This window comes from Ambystoma mexicanum, chromosome 13, assembly GCF_040938575.1.
Source record: "Ambystoma mexicanum isolate Mex_15411 chromosome 13, UKY_AmexF1_1, whole genome shotgun sequence".
In the NCBI taxonomy this organism is placed as follows: domain Eukaryota; kingdom Metazoa; phylum Chordata; class Amphibia; order Caudata; family Ambystomatidae; genus Ambystoma; species Ambystoma mexicanum.
The window spans coordinates 357,427,906-357,440,502 of NC_090938.1; the positions used below are offsets into that span (position 1 = coordinate 357,427,906).

The following is a 12,597-nucleotide window of genomic DNA, read 5'->3' on the forward strand; positions in this document are numbered from 1 at the left end:
GCTTCTGGGAGCCATGAGAATTAGGAGTTGAAGGTTTTGCAGATCGAGATTGCTAAAGGGCTGGGCATTTGCACAGACCTCTCCATGCCTGATTGGTGCCGAAGGTTAGTTGCAAGTGGTCCCCTGCTCACCCTACCTTACACAGGGCCATGCCCAGTTAGGCCCCTCAGGGCTAGGCCCGGCAGGGCTAAGCCCGGCGTTTGTCAGGCGAAGTGCCTGGACCCCTGCTCATTATACCTCAGAATCTGGTCTAGCTATTGCAGACATGGGGAATGGTGCTTATATCCCATTGACAGCGCCCACAAGCTGCATACTAATAGCCAATGATGTGTGAATGCGGTCAGGGTAGCAGACATATAGAACAATTGGGTGGGTTCGCTTCCGAACTGGATGCACAGGAGCAGGAGAGAATGGCTGTTGGCGATGTATGCAACTTGCTCTGCGTGAACACATCTACCGACCCCTTCCCCTACACACACGGGCACATAGCCATTGGAGCTATGCAGAGCTAATCAGAAAGATTGGTAATCATTAGAACATGAAAGATATGTGTTCATTTTTTATTAAACTTGTGGACTCCCGCAGAAACGGAGGGACTCACATCTCTAATTGAGGCTTGCTTACCTCTATACAAATGTGTTTGCTGGCTGTCTTTCTTCAACTGGTATGTGCGGTTGTGTCTGTCTTTGTCTTTCAACACGCCTGGCACGTTTACATTATCAAAGAGATGATTGTATGGAGATGGGGAACACCCCTCCGTTGCATTGTGAACTTGAACAGTCTTTTCACCAAAGCAGCTACATGCGACATTGCAAGGTTTTTGTCAGTCTTTGCCTGAAAACATTAGGCCTTCCTCTCGAACTCTATTTCACTCCTTCTGTGGAAGACTTCAATTATGAGGATGCATCCCGTCATAAAAGGTTCTCTGTAGATGGTGCAACTCTGGCTTCTCTTCCCCGTGCTTTTTGAAAATAATCCGCCCGAGGCCCTGATGAGGTTTGAACTCATGACCCCTGGTTTACTAGACCAGTGCTCTGCCACTGAGCTACAAGGCCACCTGCTGCTTGCTCACAGCCAACAACAGAAAGTGCAAAGAAACCATGGGTTTTACCTAGGTAGATCTCCAGGTATATGAATTTCTGGTTGTGTAAAAATGGCTGTATATCTCTGCATGTGTTCAGTACGTCATCATACATCTGATTTGCGAAAGCGTGTGTGCTTATGTTGGTGATACATTGTCGGTATGCGTTTGAGTATGTACTTTTACGGGTATGTATGTATTGAGTAGGATGCTGAACAGGTTCATGAGTTTAGATAGCAGGTCAGAATGATGGCAAAAGGAACATGTAAAAGGCAGACAACTAAAAGAAAAAAGAATTTGGGATGTAAGCTTGGGAGTTTACTAACTGCGCTGATTTTGGCTCCTATAATAGTAAAGAATGGAAACCTACGAGGAAAGTCTTTGACTAATTTCATTCTCCGCCTGCACCAATGAACTTATTTTTACATCTCTATTTCCATATCTGTACTCATTCCTGTCTTTCACAGGGAGGTTGAAAGACTTTGGTCTATGTTTAAATGCAGACTATAAAGAAAATATACGACGAAGGTGGGATTCGAACCCACGCGTGCAGAGCACAATGGATTAGCAGTCCATCGCCTTAACCACTCGGCCACCTCGTCTGTTTGGGAACGGTGCTCGAGTCCCATGCTTAAAGAAGAGATAAAACAATGGTGGTGCAAAGTCAGTGAAAAATAGATCATGTTTGTCATAATAGAAACAAGATCGTTGACTCGTTCTTCCTTACCCGGCCATTGATAGATAAACACATCAAGTTGAAGTTCAGAAAAATATAACAAGAGCTCCTGGAGGGTTCACAACACTAATCCAGAGGAAGGTGCTTGAGCTTCCGTATGGCACACCATTAGTAGTAAAACCAGCATAACGCAAGCTCCAGTTTCCCAGTGTTTGGCATCATTCAACGTTTCCAGCCAAGATCAAAGTTCAGATGCTGCTGCTTCCTGTGATGTCATTGAATTTAAATAGTGAGTGATGGCAATAACCCTTTTCCAATTAAATTTTGCCACATCAACGTCCCTGAAAATAGAGAAAGGCGTGCAACCCAGAACCGCTGTACTGTTCAATAGAGTAAGGGTTTCACCGTGATCATCTGCATCTGTCATCACAAGATTATCAAGGTCTTTTTCTTGAAGAAATTAGGTCCAGAAAGCCGACCTTCCCCACAGACTATTCAGACACCTTGCGCTTGTGGCTTTGTTATAGGCCCGAATCCATTGGTAAAAGGTTGCACAGGTACAATGTGCAATATCAGTTCCTATTCAACAATGTTCAAGAAAATTACCATTTGGAGGCCCTGATGAGGATCGAACTCACGACCCCTGGTTTACAAGACCAGTGCTCTGCCACTGAGCTACAGAGCCCCTCAGGTTACGACGCATAACAGCAACACAACGAGCACACAACATGATGTTTACTGGGTAGACATATTTGAAGGGTGTGTGAGAATGTATGTATATGATTGTGATTTGACCTGTTTTTTTCTGGCCGATTTTTTGAGGAGCAGCTAATTTGTGCGTATTCCGTGCAATTTTAGGGTGACTAATGAGGAGATGTGATGCGTGAAAGTTGAAAAAAACATGTACATGGCAGCAGAGAGACAATATGGATATTACCTTTGCTTTTTTAAATTTCTATCCGGATTCTGGCTCAAAGGGTAGTCAAGCACAGCAGATTGCATTCCTGCCAGTAACACGACAACCTTGTTTGTGTCCTTCTTAATCAACTAACATGCATATTTTCACTTTTGTCTGTATGTTCTTTGAAAGCCAATGGCAATGGTGCTTAGAGCAATGCAGATGTTTAAAAAAGATTTCAAAAGTTAAAATCGACAAAGGTGGGATTCGAAACCACGCGTGTACAGTAGATTAGCAGTCTATCGCCTTAACCACTCGGCCACCTCGTCTACAGGGATTATGTTAGGCATTCAAGTCTTTACAGGTAATAACACAAACATCTTCAAAATAGAACCACAATGCGTTCCTTGTTGAGGTACATCCAGCCGTTTGCAGGAAAACTGCCTCACTTGCTGTTGAGAAAAATTCATCAAAGTCCTGGGGTGTTTATAGGCATCGCCAAGATGACATTGGGAGGTGTTTCAATTGACACGTGTTGAATATGAGGAAGAGCATCATGCTGGCTCCAGTGGCACTGCCTGCAGCATGACAAAAATGTAGAAGGGACATTTGACTGCACCATTGGCTGAACATCAGTGGCAAAGTGTATATCAGGCTAAAAGGTAAGCTCCAGTGGCACAATATGGGCACTACAAGGCACCCATAATTTGGTGTCAGCTAAAAAGACAATGCCAGAGCTTGTGGGTGCTTTTGTACACTTGTGTGTGTGTTTGTGGGTGTAGTTTCATGTCGAAAACCAAAACACAGCAGCTCCAGTGGCGCAATCGGTTAGCGCGCGGTACTTATACAGCAGTACATGCAGTGAGCAATGCCGAGGTTGTGAGTTCAAGCCTCACCTGGAGCAACTTTGGAACTTTTTACTAATTCACCTCAAAACTGAATTATTGAACCAATAAATGTTCTGGACATTTTTTGGTTCACCTCAAGGTTTCCTTGATTGTCAGTTAATGTTGTATGACAGCTCCTCTGCCTTTTAGACATGGAATACTCATTGCAAGTTATTTATGGGGTGTTTGCGCTTTAAATACAGCTACGGAGGGTTTTTGAAAATAGAACAGAAAATAAAAAATGTCAACTGTTATTATACTCCATTTTCTGCTGAGCACCACTTACGGAAGACATTTGTAAAGGTAGAAAAAGGGTTACTGGAGTAGGATCCAGGAGACAATATCAACTTACAAAGAATAATGTTGTCTATTTACTGCATTATCGCCTTTGAAGCAAACCTCTGAGAATAAATACCCTTTCACTAATCAGGCAGTCACTTTGATAAAATCAAGCAGAACAAGGATGCTGATAGGAACTCGCCTCATTTGCATATGGGCTAGGGCTTCTGGGAGCCATGAGAATTAGGAGTTGAAGGTTTTGCAGATCGAGATTGCTAAAGGGCTGGGCATTTGCACAGACCTCTCCATGCCTGATTGGTGCCGAAGGTTAGTTGCAAGTGGTCCCCTGCTCACCCTACCTTACACAGGGCCATGCCCAGTTAGGCCCCTCAGGGCTAGGCCCGGCAGGGCTAAGCCCGGCGTTTGTCAGGCGAAGTGTCTGGACCCCTGCTCATTATACCTCAGAATCTGGTCTAGCTATTGCAGACATGGGGAATGGTGCTTATATCCCATTGACAGCGCCCACAAGCTGCATACTAATAGCCAATGATGTGTGAATGCGGTCAGGGTAGCAGACATATAGAACAATTGGGTGGGTTCGCTTCCGAACTGGATGCACAGGAGCAGGAGAGAATGGCTGTTGGCGATGTATGCAACTTGCTCTGCGTGAACGCATCTACCGACCCCTTCCCCTACACACACGGGCACATAGCCATTGGAGCTATGCAGAGCTAATCAGAAAGATTGGTAATCATTAGAACATGAAAGATATGTGTTCATTTTTTATTAAACTTGTGGACTCCCGCAGAAACGGAGGGACTCACATCTCTAATTGAGGCTTGCTTACCTCTATACAAATGTGTTTGCTGGCTGTCTTTCTTCAACTGGTATGTGCGGTTGTGTCTGTCTTTGTCTTTCAACACGCCTGGCACATTTACATTATCAAAGAGATGATTGTATGGAGATGGGGAACACCCCTCCGTTGCATTGTGAACTTGAACAGTCTTTTCACCAAAGCAGCTACATGCGACATTGCAAGGTTTTTGTCAGTCTTTGCCTGAAAACATTAGGCCTTCCTCTCGAACTCTATTTCACTCCTTCTGTGGAAGACTTCAATTATGAGGATGCATCCCGTCATAAAAGGTTCTCTGTAGACGGTGCAACTCTGGCTTCTCTTCCCCGTGCTTTTTGAAAATAATCCGCCCGAGGCCCTGATGAGGTTTGAACTCATGACCCCTGGTTTACGAGACCAGTGCTCTGCCACTGAGCTACAAGGCCACCTGCTGCTTGCTCACAGCCAACAACAGAAAGTGCAAAGAAACCATGGGTTTTACCTAGGTAGATCTCCAGGTATATGAATTTCTGGTTGTGTAAAAATGGCTGTATATCTCTGCATGTGTTCAGTACGTCATCATACATCTGATTTGCGAAAGCGTGTGTGCTTATGTTGGTGATACATTGTCGGTATGCGTTTGAGTATGTACTTTTACGGGTATGTATGTATTGAGTAGGATGCTGAACAGGTTCATGAGTTTAGATAGCAGGTCAGAATGATGGCAAAAGGAACATGTAAAAGGCAGACAACTAAAAGAAAAAAGAATTTGGGATGTAAGCTTGGGAGTTTACTAACTGCGCTGATTTTGGCTCCTATAATAGTAAAGAATGGAAACCTACGAGGAAAGTCTTTGACTAATTTCATTCTCCGCCTGCACCAATGAACTTATTTTTACATCTCTATTTCCATATCTGTACTCATTCCTGTCTTTCACAGGGAGGTTGAAAGACTTTGGTCTATGTTTAAATGCAGACTATAAAGAAAAAATACGACGAAGGTGGGATTCGAACCCACGCGTGCAGAGCACAATGGATTAGCAGTCCATCGCCTTAACCACTCGGCCACCTCGTCTGTTTGGGAACGGTGCTCGAGTCCCATGCTTAAAGAAGAGATAAAACAATGGTGGTGCAAAGTCAGTGAAAAATAGATCATGTTTGTCATAATAGAAACAAGATCGTTGACTCGTTCTTCCTTACCCGGCCATTGATAGATAAACACATCAAGTTGAAGTTCAGAAAAATATAACAAGAGCTCCTGGAGGGTTCACAACACTAATCCAGAGGAAGGTGCTTGAGCTTCCGTATGGCACACCATTAGTAGTAAAACCAGCATAACGCAAGCTCCAGTTTCCCAGTGTTTGGCATCATTCAACGTTTCCAGCCAAGATCAAAGTTCAGATGCTGCTGCTTCCTGTGATGTCATTGAATTTAAATAGTGAGTGATGGCAATAACCCTTTTCCAATTAAATTTTGCCACATCAACGTCCCTGAAAATAGAGAAAGGCGTGCAACCCAGAACCGCTGTACTGTTCAATAGAGTAAGGGCTTCACCGTGATCATCTGCATCTGTCATCACAAGATTATCAAGGTCTTTTTCTTGAAGAAATTAGGTCCAGAAAGCCGACCTTCCCCACAGACTATTCAGACACCTTGCGCTTGTGGCTTTGTTATAGGCCCGAATCCATTGGTAAAAGGTTGCACAGGTACAATGTGCAATATCAGTTCCTATTCAACAATGTTCAAGAAAATTACCATTTGGAGGCCCTGATGAGGATCGAACTCACGACCCCTGGTTTACAAGACCAGTGCTCTGCCACTGAGCTACAGAGCCCCTCAGGTTACGACGCATAACAGCAACACAACGAGCACACAACATGATGTTTACTGGGTAGACATATTTGAAGGGTGTGTGAGAATGTATGTATATGATTGTGATTTGACCTGTTTTTTTCTGGCCGATTTTTTGAGGAGCAGCTAATTTGTGCGTATTCCGTGCAATTTTAGGGTGACTAATGAGGAGATGTGATGCGTGAAAGTTGAAAAAAACATGTACATGGCAGCAGAGAGACAATATGGATATTACCTTTGCTTTTTTAAATTTCTATCCGGATTCTGGCTCAAAGGGTAGTCAAGCACAGCAGATTGCATTCCTGCCAGTAACACGACAACCTTGTTTGTGTCCTTCTTAATCAACTAACATGCATATTTTCACTTTTGTCTGTATGTTCTTTGAAAGCCAATGGCAATGGTGCTTAGAGCAATGCAGATGTTTAAAAAAGATTTCAAAAGTTAAAATCGACAAAGGTGGGATTCGAAACCACGCGTGTACAGTAGATTAGCAGTCCATCGCCTTAACCACTCGGCCACCTCGTCTACAGGGATTATGTTAGGCATTCAAGTCTTTACAGGTAATAACACAAACATCTTCAAAATAGAACCACAATGCGTTCCTTGTTGAGGTACATCCAGCCGTTTGCAGGAAAACTGCCTCACTTGCTGTTGAGAAAAATTCATCAAAGTCCTGGGGTGTTTATAGGCATCGCCAAGATGACATTGGGAGGTGTTTCAATTGACACGTGTTGAATATGAGGAAGAGCATCATGCTGGCTCCAGTGGCACTGCCTGCAGCATGACAAAAATGTAGAAGGGACATTTGACTGCACCATTGGCTGAACATCAGTGGCAAAGTGTATATCAGGCTAAAAGGTAAGCTCCAGTGGCACAATATGGGCACTACAAGGCACCCATAATTTGGTGTCAGCTAAAAAGACAATGCCAGAGCTTGTGGGTGCTTTTGTACACTTGTGTGTGTGTTTGTGGGTGTAGTTTCATGTCGAAAACCAAAACACAGCAGCTCCAGTGGCACAATCGGTTAGCGCGCGGTACTTATACAGCAGTACATGCAGTGAGCAATGCCGAGGTTGTGAGTTCAAGCCTCACCTGGAGCAACTTTGGAACTTTTTACTAATTCACCTCAAAACTGAATTATTGAACCAATAAATGTTCTGGACATTTTTTGGTTCACCTCAAGGTTTCCTTGATTGTCAGTTAATGTTGTATGACAGCTCCTCTGCCTTTTAGACATGGAATACTCATTGCAAGTTATTTATGGGGTGTTTGCGCTTTAAATACAGCTACGGAGGGTTTTTGAAAATAGAACAGAAAATAAAAAATGTCAACTGTTATTATACTCCATTTTCTGCTGAGCACCACTTACGGAAGACATTTGTAAAGGTAGAAAAAGGGTTACTGGAGTAGGATCCAGGAGACAATATCAACTTACAAAGAATAATGTTGTCTATTTACTGCATTATCGCCTTTGAAGCAAACCTCTGAGAATAAATACCCTTTCACTAATCAGGCAGTCACTTTGATAAAATCAAGCAGAACAAGGATGCTGATAGGAACTCGCCTCATTTGCATATGGGCTAGGGCTTCTGGGAGCCATGAGAATTAGGAGTTGAAGGTTTTGCAGATCGAGATTGCTAAAGGGCTGGGCATTTGCACAGACCTCTCCATGCCTGATTGGTGCCGAAGGTTAGTTGCAAGTGGTCCCCTGCTCACCCTACCTTACACAGGGCCATGCCCAGTTAGGCCCCTCAGGGCTAGGCCCGGCAGGGCTAAGCCCGGCGTTTGTCAGGCGAAGTGCCTGGACCCCTGCTCATTATACCTCAGAATCTGGTCTAGCTATTGCAGACATGGGGAATGGTGCTTATATCCCATTGACAGCGCCCACAAGCTGCATACTAATAGCCAATGATGTGTGAATGCGGTCAGGGTAGCAGACATATAGAACAATTGGGTGGGTTCGCTTCCGAACTGGATGCACAGGAGCAGGAGAGAATGGCTGTTGGCGATGTATGCAACTTGCTCTGCGTGAACACATCTACCGACCCCTTCCCCTACACACACGGGCACATACACACACACACACACACATAGCCATTGGAGCTATGCAGAGCTAATCAGAAAGATTGGTAATCATTAGAACATGAAAGATATGTGTTCATTTTTTATTAAACTTGTGGACTCCCGCAGAAACGGAGGGACTCACATCTCTAATTGAGGCTTGCTTACCTCTATACAAATGTGTTTGCTGGCTGTCTTTCTTCAACTGGTATGTGCGGTTGTGTCTGTCTTTGTCTTTCAACACGCCTGGCACGTTTACATTATCAAAGAGATGATTGTATGGAGATGGGGAACACCCCTCCGTTGCATTGTGAACTTGAACAGTCTTTTCACCAAAGCAGCTACATGCGACATTGCAAGGTTTTTGTCAGTCTTTGCCTGAAAACATTAGGCCTTCCTCTCGAACTCTATTTCACTCCTTCTGTGGAAGACTTCAATTATGAGGATGCATCCCGTCATAAAAGGTTCTCTGTAGACGGTGCAACTCTGGCTTCTCTTCCCCGTGCTTTTTGAAAATAATCCGCCCGAGGCCCTGATGAGGTTTGAACTCATGACCCCTGGTTTACGAGACCAGTGCTCTGCCACTGAGCTACAAGGCCACCTGCTGCTTGCTCACAGCCAACAACAGAAAGTGCAAAGAAACCATGGGTTTTACCTAGGTAGATCTCCAGGTATATGAATTTCTGGTTGTGTAAAAATGGCTGTATATCTCTGCATGTGTTCAGTACGTCATCATACATCTGATTTGCGAAAGCGTGTGTGCTTATGTTGGTGATACATTGTCGGTATGCGTTTGAGTATGTACTTTTACGGGTATGTATGTATTGAGTAGGATGCTGAACAGGTTCATGAGTTTAGATAGCAGGTCAGAATGATGGCAAAAGGAACATGTAAAAGGCAGACAACTAAAAGAAAAAAGAATTTGGGATGTAAGCTTGGGAGTTTACTAACTGCGCTGATTTTGGCTCCTATAATAGTAAAGAATGGAAACCTACGAGGAAAGTCTTTGACTAATTTCATTCTCCGCCTGCACCAATGAACTTATTTTTACATCTCTATTTCCATATCTGTACTCATTCCTGTCTTTCACAGGGAGGTTGAAAGACTTTGGTCTATGTTTAAATGCAGACTATAAAGAAAAAATACGACGAAGGTGGGATTCGAACCCACGCGTGCAGAGCACAATGGATTAGCAGTCCATCGCCTTAACCACTCGGCCACCTCGTCTGTTTGGGAACGGTGCTCGAGTCCCATGCTTAAAGAAGAGATAAAACAATGGTGGTGCAAAGTCAGTGAAAAATAGATCATGTTTGTCATAATAGAAACAAGATCGTTGACTCGTTCTTCCTTACCCGGCCATTGATAGATAAACACATCAAGTTGAAGTTCAGAAAAATATAACAAGAGCTCCTGGAGGGTTCACAACACTAATCCAGAGGAAGGTGCTTGAGCTTCCGTATGGCACACCATTAGTAGTAAAACCAGCATAACGCAAGCTCCAGTTTCCCAGTGTTTGGCATCATTCAACGTTTCCAGCCAAGATCAAAGTTCAGATGCTGCTGCTTCCTGTGATGTCATTGAATTTAAATAGTGAGTGATGGCAATAACCCTTTTCCAATTAAATTTTGCCACATCAACGTCCCTGAAAATAGAGAAAGGCGTGCAACCCAGAACCGCTGTACTGTTCAATAGAGTAAGGGCTTCACCGTGATCATCTGCATCTGTCATCACAAGATTATCAAGGTCTTTTTCTTGAAGAAATTAGGTCCAGAAAGCCGACCTTCCCCACAGACTATTCAGACACCTTGCGCTTGTGGCTTTGTTATAGGCCCGAATCCATTGGTAAAAGGTTGCACAGGTACAATGTGCAATATCAGTTCCTATTCAACAATGTTCAAGAAAATTACCATTTGGAGGCCCTGATGAGGATCGAACTCACGACCCCTGGTTCACAAGACCAGTGCTCTGCCACTGAGCTACAGAGCCCCTCAGGTTACGACACATAACAGCAACACAACGAGCACACAACATGATGTTTACTGGGTAGACATATTTGAAGGGTGTGTGAGAATGTATGTATATGATTGTGATTTGACCTGTTTTTTTCTGGCCGATTTTTTGAGGAGCAGCTAATTTGTGCGTATTCCGTGCAATTTTAGGGTGACTAATGAGGAGATGTGATGCGTGAAAGTTGAAAAAAACATGTACATGGCAGCAGAGAGACAATATGGATATTACCTTTGCTTTTTTAAATTTCTATCCGGATTCTGGCTCAAAGGGTAGTCAAGCACAGCAGATTGCATTCCTGCCAGTAACACGACAACCTTGTTTGTGTCCTTCTTAATCAACTAACATGCATATTTTCACTTTTGTCTGTATGTTCTTTGAAAGCCAATGGCAATGGTGCTTAGAGCAATGCAGATGTTTAAAAAAGATTTCAAAAGTTAAAATCGACAAAGGTGGGATTCGAAACCACGCGTGTACAGTAGATTAGCAGTCCATCGCCTTAACCACTCGGCCACCTCGTCTACAGGGATTATGTTAGGCATTCAAGTCTTTACAGGTAATAACACAAACATCTTCAAAATAGAACCACAATGCGTTCCTTGTTGAGGTACATCCAGCCGTTTGCAGGAAAACTGCCTCACTTGCTGTTGAGAAAAATTCATCAAAGTCCTGGGGTGTTTATAGGCATCGCCAAGATGACATTGGGAGGTGTTTCAATTGACACGTGTTGAATATGAGGAAGAGCATCATGCTGGCTCCAGTGGCACTGCCTGCAGCATGACAAAAATGTAGAAGGGACATTTGACTGCACCATTGGCTGAACATCAGTGGCAAAGTGTATATCAGGCTAAAAGGTAAGCTCCAGTGGCACAATATGGGCACTACAAGGCACCCATAATTTGGTGTCAGCTAAAAAGACAATGCCAGAGCTTGTGGGTGCTTTTGTACACTTGTGTGTGTGTTTGTGGGTGTAGTTTCATGTCGAAAACCAAAACACAGCAGCTCCAGTGGCGCAATCGGTTAGCGCGCGGTACTTATACAGCAGTACATGCAGTGAGCAATGCCGAGGTTGTGAGTTCAAGCCTCACCTGGAGCAACTTTGGAACTTTTTACTAATTCACCTCAAAACTGAATTATTGAACCAATAAATGTTCTGGACATTTTTTGGTTCACCTCAAGGTTTCCTTGATTGTCAGTTAATGTTGTATGACAGCTCCTCTGCCTTTTAGACATGGAATACTCATTGCAAGTTATTTATGGGGTGTTTGCGCTTTAAATACAGCTACGGAGGGTTTTTGAAAATAGAACAGAAAATAAAAAATGTCAACTGTTATTATACTCCATTTTCTGCTGAGCACCACTTACGGAAGACATTTGTAAAGGTAGAAAAAGGGTTACTGGAGTAGGATCCAGGAGACAATATCAACTTACAAAGAATAATGTTGTCTATTTACTGCATTATCGCCTTTGAAGCAAACCTCTGAGAATAAATACCCTTTCACTAATCAGGCAGTCACTTTGATAAAATCAAGCAGAACAAGGATGCTGATAGGAACTCGCCTCATTTGCATATGGGCTAGGGCTTCTGGGAGCCATGAGAATTAGGAGTTGAAGGTTTTGCAGATCGAGATTGCTAAAGGGCTGGGCATTTGCACAGACCTCTCCATGCCTGATTGGTGCCGAAGGTTAGTTGCAAGTGGTCCCCTGCTCACCCTACCTTACACAGGGCCATGCCCAGTTAGGCCCCTCAGGGCTAGGCCCGGCAGGGCTAAGCCCGGCGTTTGTCAGGCGAAGTGTCTGGACCCCTGCTCATTATACCTCAGAATCTGGTCTAGCTATTGCAGACATGGGGAATGGTGCTTATATCCCATTGACAGCGCCCACAAGCTGCATACTAATAGCCAATGATGTGTGAATGCGGTCAGGGTAGCAGACATATAGAACAATTGGGTGGGTTCGCTTCCGAACTGGATGCACAGGAGCAGGAGAGAATGGCTGTTGGCGATGTATGCAACTTGCTCTGCGT

General features: G+C 43.8%; 14 non-coding genes across 14 annotated transcripts; 3 read left to right on the forward strand and 11 right to left on the reverse strand.

Annotated features, from left to right (window-relative positions):
- Window positions 1–1,601: 1,601 nt before the first annotated feature.
- On the reverse strand, window positions 1,602–1,683 carry TRNAS-GCU (transfer RNA serine (anticodon GCU)). The gene has a single exon. It is a non-coding gene; the product is annotated as a tRNA-Ser (tRNA).
- A 687-nt stretch (window positions 1,684–2,370) lies between these two features.
- On the reverse strand, window positions 2,371–2,442 carry TRNAT-UGU (transfer RNA threonine (anticodon UGU)). Its single transcript has one exon. It is a non-coding gene; the product is annotated as a tRNA-Thr (tRNA).
- Window positions 2,443–2,907: 465 nt separating this feature from the next.
- TRNAS-GCU (transfer RNA serine (anticodon GCU)) lies at window positions 2,908–2,984 on the reverse strand. The gene has a single exon. It is a non-coding gene; the product is annotated as a tRNA-Ser (tRNA).
- Window positions 2,985–3,464: 480 nt separating this feature from the next.
- On the forward strand, window positions 3,465–3,559 carry TRNAI-UAU (transfer RNA isoleucine (anticodon UAU)). Its single transcript has 2 exons — window positions 3,465–3,502; window positions 3,524–3,559. It is a non-coding gene; the product is annotated as a tRNA-Ile (tRNA).
- Window positions 3,560–5,027: 1,468 nt separating this feature from the next.
- TRNAT-CGU (transfer RNA threonine (anticodon CGU)) lies at window positions 5,028–5,099 on the reverse strand. The gene has a single exon. It is a non-coding gene; the product is annotated as a tRNA-Thr (tRNA).
- A 546-nt stretch (window positions 5,100–5,645) lies between these two features.
- TRNAS-GCU (transfer RNA serine (anticodon GCU)) lies at window positions 5,646–5,727 on the reverse strand. The gene has a single exon. It is a non-coding gene; the product is annotated as a tRNA-Ser (tRNA).
- Window positions 5,728–6,414: 687 nt separating this feature from the next.
- TRNAT-UGU (transfer RNA threonine (anticodon UGU)) lies at window positions 6,415–6,486 on the reverse strand. Its single transcript has one exon. It is a non-coding gene; the product is annotated as a tRNA-Thr (tRNA).
- Window positions 6,487–6,951: 465 nt separating this feature from the next.
- On the reverse strand, window positions 6,952–7,028 carry TRNAS-GCU (transfer RNA serine (anticodon GCU)). Its single transcript has one exon. It is a non-coding gene; the product is annotated as a tRNA-Ser (tRNA).
- A 480-nt stretch (window positions 7,029–7,508) lies between these two features.
- Window positions 7,509–7,603, forward strand: TRNAI-UAU (transfer RNA isoleucine (anticodon UAU)). The gene is made up of 2 exons: window positions 7,509–7,546; window positions 7,568–7,603. It is a non-coding gene; the product is annotated as a tRNA-Ile (tRNA).
- A 1,488-nt stretch (window positions 7,604–9,091) lies between these two features.
- TRNAT-CGU (transfer RNA threonine (anticodon CGU)) lies at window positions 9,092–9,163 on the reverse strand. The gene has a single exon. It is a non-coding gene; the product is annotated as a tRNA-Thr (tRNA).
- Window positions 9,164–9,709: 546 nt separating this feature from the next.
- On the reverse strand, window positions 9,710–9,791 carry TRNAS-GCU (transfer RNA serine (anticodon GCU)). Its single transcript has one exon. It is a non-coding gene; the product is annotated as a tRNA-Ser (tRNA).
- Window positions 9,792–10,478: 687 nt separating this feature from the next.
- TRNAT-UGU (transfer RNA threonine (anticodon UGU)) lies at window positions 10,479–10,550 on the reverse strand. The gene has a single exon. It is a non-coding gene; the product is annotated as a tRNA-Thr (tRNA).
- A 465-nt stretch (window positions 10,551–11,015) lies between these two features.
- On the reverse strand, window positions 11,016–11,092 carry TRNAS-GCU (transfer RNA serine (anticodon GCU)). The gene has a single exon. It is a non-coding gene; the product is annotated as a tRNA-Ser (tRNA).
- A 480-nt stretch (window positions 11,093–11,572) lies between these two features.
- Window positions 11,573–11,667, forward strand: TRNAI-UAU (transfer RNA isoleucine (anticodon UAU)). Its single transcript has 2 exons — window positions 11,573–11,610; window positions 11,632–11,667. It is a non-coding gene; the product is annotated as a tRNA-Ile (tRNA).
- The last annotated feature ends 930 nt before the right edge of the window (window positions 11,668–12,597 follow it).